Source organism: Anser cygnoides, chromosome 3 (assembly GCF_040182565.1).
Source record: "Anser cygnoides isolate HZ-2024a breed goose chromosome 3, Taihu_goose_T2T_genome, whole genome shotgun sequence".
Lineage (NCBI taxonomy): Eukaryota > Metazoa > Chordata > Aves > Anseriformes > Anatidae > Anser > Anser cygnoides.
Window position 1 is genome coordinate 74,033,873 of NC_089875.1, and position 6,713 is coordinate 74,040,585.

The following is a 6,713-nucleotide window of genomic DNA, read 5'->3' on the forward strand; positions in this document are numbered from 1 at the left end:
CCTGACTGGAGAACAGAGCAAAGAAACAGTAGGCACCTTCTTACCTGCCAATTATTCTCTTTGAAAATGTACACATGGTGGCAGAATCAAACCATCAAAAAAAGAATTGGGCTATCTGAAAACTTGGACTGTGGCTTGGCATGCTGCATTTTGCATGTCTATAGCTTTCATATTTGATCAGTTCAAAGCCTTTATTTTTTTTTAAAAAAAAAAAAAGCTATTTCAATGAAAAAATACACCTGTAAAGATAGAGAAAATGAATCAAAGTGACCATTTTCCACTGTGAACCAATGGCAGTGAGGGATAAGACTGGAGACCACCTGATTTTTGAGCCTCCCTTAATCATTATAACATGCTTTCTCCTCAGTTAATCAAAAAATTTCTCCAAGATACTATTTTATTCTAGATTTGATTCTCTTTCCTTCTTTCTTTCTTTCTTTTTCTTTCTTTCTTTCTTTCTTTCTTTCTTTCTTTCTTTCTTTCTTTCTTTCTTTCTTTCTTTCTTTCTTTCTTTCTTTCTTTCTTTCTTTCTTTCTTTCTTTTTCTTTCTTTCTTTCTTTCTTTCTTTCTCTCTCTCTCTCTCTCTCTTTCTCTCTTTCTCTCTTTTTTCTCTTTCTTTCCTTCTTTCTTTCTTCCTTTCTTCCTTCCTTTCTTCCTTTCTCTCTCTCTCTCTCTCTTTTTCTCTTTCTTTTTCTCTCTTTCTTTTGATGTAAATTTTAAGCTCAGTTCAGTACATTCTGTCCAGGATTACAGGTTGTACAATCAAATATTTGTGCAGGGATGCACATCCATATATTTGTATTGGAGAGCAATTATTACTCTCTTCTACACTACTCTGTTGTCCTATGCTGAGTAGAGAAAACTAAGAACAATTAATTTCATGTATCTCCCATAAGCCAAAGAAGCACTCTCAATCTTTACTTTCAAGAAGCAATTAACTTCAGGTTTATTAGTCAAGTTGTGCTACGAAGTTTCAATCTTTCATTGTACACTGTGAATTTTAATTACAATTTATTAAAATAATTTAATTGACTTCAGTCAATGGGCGTGAATGAGGGCAGAATTTCCCTGAGAAAGCTGTAGACAGATGAAAAGGCCACCCATCCTAAATGCCTTCTGCCTGCCCTTTTTTTGGGTTGCATCAGACTGTTTGAAAGAGGGCTGCATTTATCATCTTTGATGCCTCCAGCTCAATGGTCAATTCATATTAGATTCCACAATAGGCAGTGAACCAAATTCATCTCTGATACAATTCCGTTGACTTCAATGGTCTTACCACAGGGATTAATCTGGCCTAATATTATAGTATTAGACTACGTGTGTGTGTACTATTAGCCCAGACTCTTTGCTTGAGATCATGCCGGGTAAAAGCTGATAGCTGTTGCAGTTGCAATTTGCTCAAGAAATCCAATTCCTTTTGTTGACCCACTGAAGTTCACATTCCAAAAAAAAAAAAAAAAAAAAAAAAAGACCCAAACCCCCTCCAAATCCCTAACCAATTTGAAACTGCAGCTGAATTTAGATGCATATTTGCTAATTTGGTTTATTATGCATGCAAATATTGGTATAAAAGGTGTTTCAATTATTTTCTAAGGCAGGGACCTATGCATTCTCTGCAGTCACAAAGAGTTTAAATGGAGTTATTTTTCCCTGCCTATAATCGTTCTCCCTTTTAAGTACCCAGGCAGAAAAAGTAAGTTTACTGCTTCTAGCACAATGGCTCTCTTCACTTTTAGGTTTGGGAGACCTGGGTGACCTACGAAAGTTAATTAGAAGGTTAACAAAGACTAAGGCAGAGTAGAATACAGCGCCTCTCCTCCAGCCAAAGATGTCATCCATTAATTAGGGAAATCGTTAAGGTGGCCTTTATTGAATCCATAGAAAATCGGCAGTTGGCGGTCGACAGTTTTGATCAGATTTTCCTCTCCCCAATAATACTACCCTTAATCGTAGGAGAAGCAGAGGGTTCGGGGCGGGACGGGAGGGGTGAAGGGGGAAAGTGTGTGCGCGCATAGGGGGAGTATGTGTTTCAGCGACATTACAGTTAAACAGCCGCCAATTGTGACGGCTTTGATTCTCAGGCTTACATGGCATACTTTGTCCATGATGTAATCTTTATTGAACCTGGAAGCTTGGGGGTGGGGGGCAGGGGGCAAGCGAAACTCGCTGCCGCTGCTTGCTGCCGCCGCTGCCGCTCAGCCGCAGGAAGCCCTGGGAGTTAATATTGCAGTCATCATAGGCAGAGCTGGCTGCTTTGGCATGGTAATACGCTATCTGACTCCCCTTCTCCCCTAGCACCACGACCGGCTGCTTCTAGCAACGAGAGCAAACAGCCATCTGCACAACAGACCCTTCATTTCTCCACGAATACATTCACTTCAAAGTTGAAGGGCCTTTTTGAAGACCTCAGATTTTTTTTATACCCTTTTTTTTTTTTTTCCCCTACAGTACCAAAGTGGTGTTGCTATGGAGAATTTCCAGTGAAACGTTAGACAATCCCGGCGTTTTAACGTGTATTTTTTAACCTACTGGGAGAAACCGGCTTACTTTTCATGTTTTTCCCTACATGTTGTACAAGCTCTGCCAAGGACAGTAGTTACAGCAACTGTGTCCGGCATTTTAACCAAGAAAGTGACCTAGCATCAAAGCAGTGCTCTGCTGGGACATGGGAAGCCATCACCTTCCAGTGGACGAAGGCAAGGATAAGGGCGACTGCAGTTTGGGATATGTACGTTAAAGCAGTGCTGTCCCAGCTCTGATGTCCTGAAGCCTATGGGCTGGAGCCACTGGCTTGAGGGTTTTAAAAAATGTGGAATTGAGCTGTTGGGATGTTTAGAGGTCTATATCCTATGCACCACATGGTACAAAATGTGTTAGAAAGATTATTTTAAAAAAAAAAAAAAGACAATCGGATGATTAATAGTTTAATTGACTGGTCTTCTTCAGGAGAAATTACACATAGTTTCAGGCCATTAGAGACTAACAAGCTACTAAAAAAATCTAGCACTCAATCTTGCATTTCATATTCTGGTAAAAAGCTTCTTCATGTTAGCATGAAGTTCTCTACCATAAAGTGTTCAAATGTTAAATGCCAAGAAAAAATGGCTACATTTTAGAATCAAGTTTCCATCTGAAATGCACAGCACACACATCAACCTTATTTCTTATGTATTTTTGAGCACTGCAGTAGATATCGTTTTATTTTTTATATAACCTATAATTCAGCATCTCCCGTAAAATATTTCAGCCTTTACCTAGTATTTTAAGAGGTAAAATATGTCACAGTGAAAGCAAGTATCAGCACAGGAGCAGTAGCAAAGAAATGCCGAGCTTCCTGTACGCTCCATGCAACCCCCAGCTTGTCTGTATCCTTCTTCTCATATCAAAAGGGAGATGAAGCAAGGTTTACTCCACAAGTTAGGCTTTCTCTGTGCTTCGAACAGCTCACAGAGAATTGTGATTTGACCTGGAGAGGCGTTGTGTTCCCACAGCTCTGTTTTGGGCTTTTTTCTCTTTTAGGCTAAGAAACAAACTAACTCACCCATTGTGTAGCCACTGAGGTCTCCAGATAAAGTACTATAAGAGTGCCACACGCTATTATTCTTTTATTACGGAGCAGCAGTAGCTTTTCAAGAGCAACTGTGGATTTTTATATGTTTTCCTACTGCCTTTTGTCTTCTAGTAGCAGTCCTGTGGTTTTGAGAGCTTCGTTCTCTGCCTGGAGGAGGGTTCCTAAATTTAAGGTGGCATCTTTAGGAGGCTTTGGAAGTCATTCTGGGTAGGTGAATGCAGGTTTCCTGTTACTTAAATGTATTTTTGAATCATTGGAGCTTCCATATTAAAGTATGTACGAGGGTGGAGAGCTGGTATCAGCTCTCTTTAACTTCAGCACTCTTGTGATGAATCTCCTGTCAACATTGAATAGCATGTGGAGAAAGCCCTGGTGTAAGCAGTGTATTACTCATGGAGATGCTGTCCAGAGTAGAGACAGGATGAGGACACCTCCCTCAGGGGAGGGAGGAGATTCTTGTAGCTATGGCTGTAAGAAATGTATGAAGGACCAGAAGGTGACTTACAAATGTTTTTTTCTCAGCCAGTGCTCCTGGAATTACAAGCCAAATTTGCATCATTTGGTCTGGAACTTTTCTGGATTTTTCCCATGATTTTTCTTCATCTGGTGGCTGAGACTGAGAGCAAAGCAAACGCAGATCATTGCAAACACAACTTGACGATGATTTCATAGTTAATACATCTTTGATAAGGCTACTAAAGGGTGCATACTGAGAAGAGGAAAAGTGTTATTTATTTATTTATTTATTTTTAGCAGTAAACCCACTTATTTTTCAGTTTCCTGAAAAGGCACAGAAAGGAATTGGTACAGGAGATGAGGAAGAATGCTGGCAGAAGCGTGGAGAGACTGGAAAAGGTTAGAGCAGGCTGCCATAACACAAAGCAAAGGAAGTTCAGTTAAAACTGTACTTCCGTTGCCCAGGTCTCTCCATGTCCACGAGCCTGGTTGTAGCTGCTACTGCAGGTGCTCCTCCACCATCTTCTCTAAAAACATCATGGGAAGGATGTCTGGAGAAGACCAGGTATCTAGAGGAGGGTTCCTAAATTTAAGGTGGAGTCTCTGAGAGGGCTAGTAATTCTGCATAGCTTTAGGCACCTACACCTGTTTCAGTGTCCTTTTATATCCAGGGGAACAGAGGAACACTTGAAAAACATATTCTTTTGACATTTTTCCATTCTAATAAAGGAACTCTAATATATCTAAATTTCAGTGTAACAGCTTGTGAGAGGTCATGAGCTAAACAGGAGGAACAGGGAGCAGTCAGATCAAGGAAAATCACTCTTTGGGTTTCTCAAGAAGTTACCCAATTTATGTTTTTAATAAACACCTGGGTGCAAAATGAAACACCAACAACTATTCAGAGAAGGACAGGAATATCCAACAGGAAGAGTTGATCACCTTTACAAATAGAAAACCGATGATTTGTAATTGTGTAAAGTGGACTTATGGATGAATCAGAAGAATTTCTACTTGAAGCCAGAAGTTCATTACTTAGAAATGCAAAGGGGGAAAAAAAGACCTGTTACTGACCACACTCTGATCATGGGACACTAGAGCTATAGGGTTGCCAAGTAGGCAAATGCAATTTTAGGTTATTTCAAATGAGATGTTTCCAGTGGAGAAAGAATATAAATAAATAAATAAATAAAATAAAAGAATTGCTGTGCTCTGCCATGCACTGAGACTTCCTGTGAAATTCTATGAACAAAACCTACAGAAACTGAGGATATCGCAAATAACCAAAAATAGGGTCTAAAATCTCAAGAAAAGGGCATGAGTCTTCACTGAAGGGATTAAAGCAGCATCTGAAGGCTATGCTGAAAGGCTTGGGAGATGGCCTGGGACTGGAGGTAAAATTTTTGGGGGGCAGCAGAAACTGGAACAGGTTCAAAACAGATGAATAAGGAACCAGTAACCAGATGGCTGAGGACCAGCAGCTTTTCCGGGGACAGGGGAGGCCAAGGAAACTTTGGCAAGCCTGGAGGTTACTAACTGAGCAGGACTGCAGTGAGGATTCAGAAAGCTAAAAATACCAACAGCACAAGGAAATCAGAAAGTTGCAAAAGTCAGAAACCTGATGTGGAACTGCAGAAACTGGAAGGGAGGAAGTCAGACTGACCACCCCAATATATAAAAATATATATATATATAAGGAGGGAAGCCCAGAACCTTTTATATCGGTGTTTAATGTGCAGCCTAAATCAATGGCAGAGAAAATGGGCATCAATAGCGTTTCCCAGGAACCAAACCATTCTGAAGCCTTACCTCCAGCAAAAATAAATGACGGGGCTATCCACACCGTTTCCAAGCCACAACACACAGTGTGAAGTCAGAAACCAGTCCCGTAGGCTGGGGTTCAGCGGGAATCTTGGAGAAGAGATGGGAAGAAGCTACCTCAGTAGTGGGGGAACCTGAGGAGCCATCCTTCCTGGCACGCCTCCAGCAAGGGCTGCCAAGATGCTTTGGCAATGGACCAGTTCAGAGGAACTCAGCTGGGCTTGGCCTGGGTTGCAAAGATCAGTGAAAGGAGGCCAAAGGCATCCCGAGAGGTGCTGGAATTTGCCATGGGGCTTGGGTGCAGCTCTGCAGTGAGAGGGGACATCGCTGGAGAAGAGCGGCAGGACCCTGTGAGGGTGGGGGACAGTCTGATAGGAAGGATGGGAGTCCTGCTGATGACGTTTCTGAGTGATAAGGATCAATGTTACAACCTGTTTGTGAGGCAAGGGAAGTGGTAGCTAAGGGAAGCAGCCCTGTTAATTGCTCATTTAATGGGGGCAGGTAGAGGAGCACTGCATTCAGGGTAGCTGAGACCGTGGCCAAAAAGGAGCAACTGGTGATACCCAGTGAGAGCCCTTGCTCAGCTCGCAGGTGCAAAAGGTGCAGCTTATTGACCTGAAAAGTCAGACTGCGAGGTACAAGGGTCACAGCTGCCTCAGGTGGGTAGGACTGGCTGTGGCCGAATGCGTGAGGGGTTTCCATCTCTGGGCAACTGTGGCCAGCAGCTGAGCGTGCAGGTGGTTGGGTGGGCATGGGCTGACGTGAGGAGACACCGTGGCGGGGACTGTGCAGCCTGCTCCACAGCTTGTTGCAGAAGGCCAGTCACAGAAGCATGGGGCCTAGCTCCAGCAAGAGAGGGCTGAGG

General features: G+C 42.3%; 1 long non-coding RNA gene across 1 annotated transcript; it reads left to right on the forward strand.

The window, feature by feature from the left end:
* The first annotated feature begins 2,052 nt into the window (after window positions 1-2,052).
* On the forward strand, window positions 2,053-4,295 carry LOC106032550 (uncharacterized). The gene is made up of 3 exons (XR_001204915.3): window positions 2,053-2,262; window positions 3,683-3,778; window positions 4,094-4,295. It is a non-coding gene; the product is annotated as an uncharacterized lncRNA (long non-coding RNA).
* Window positions 4,296-6,713: the final 2,418 nt, after the last annotated feature.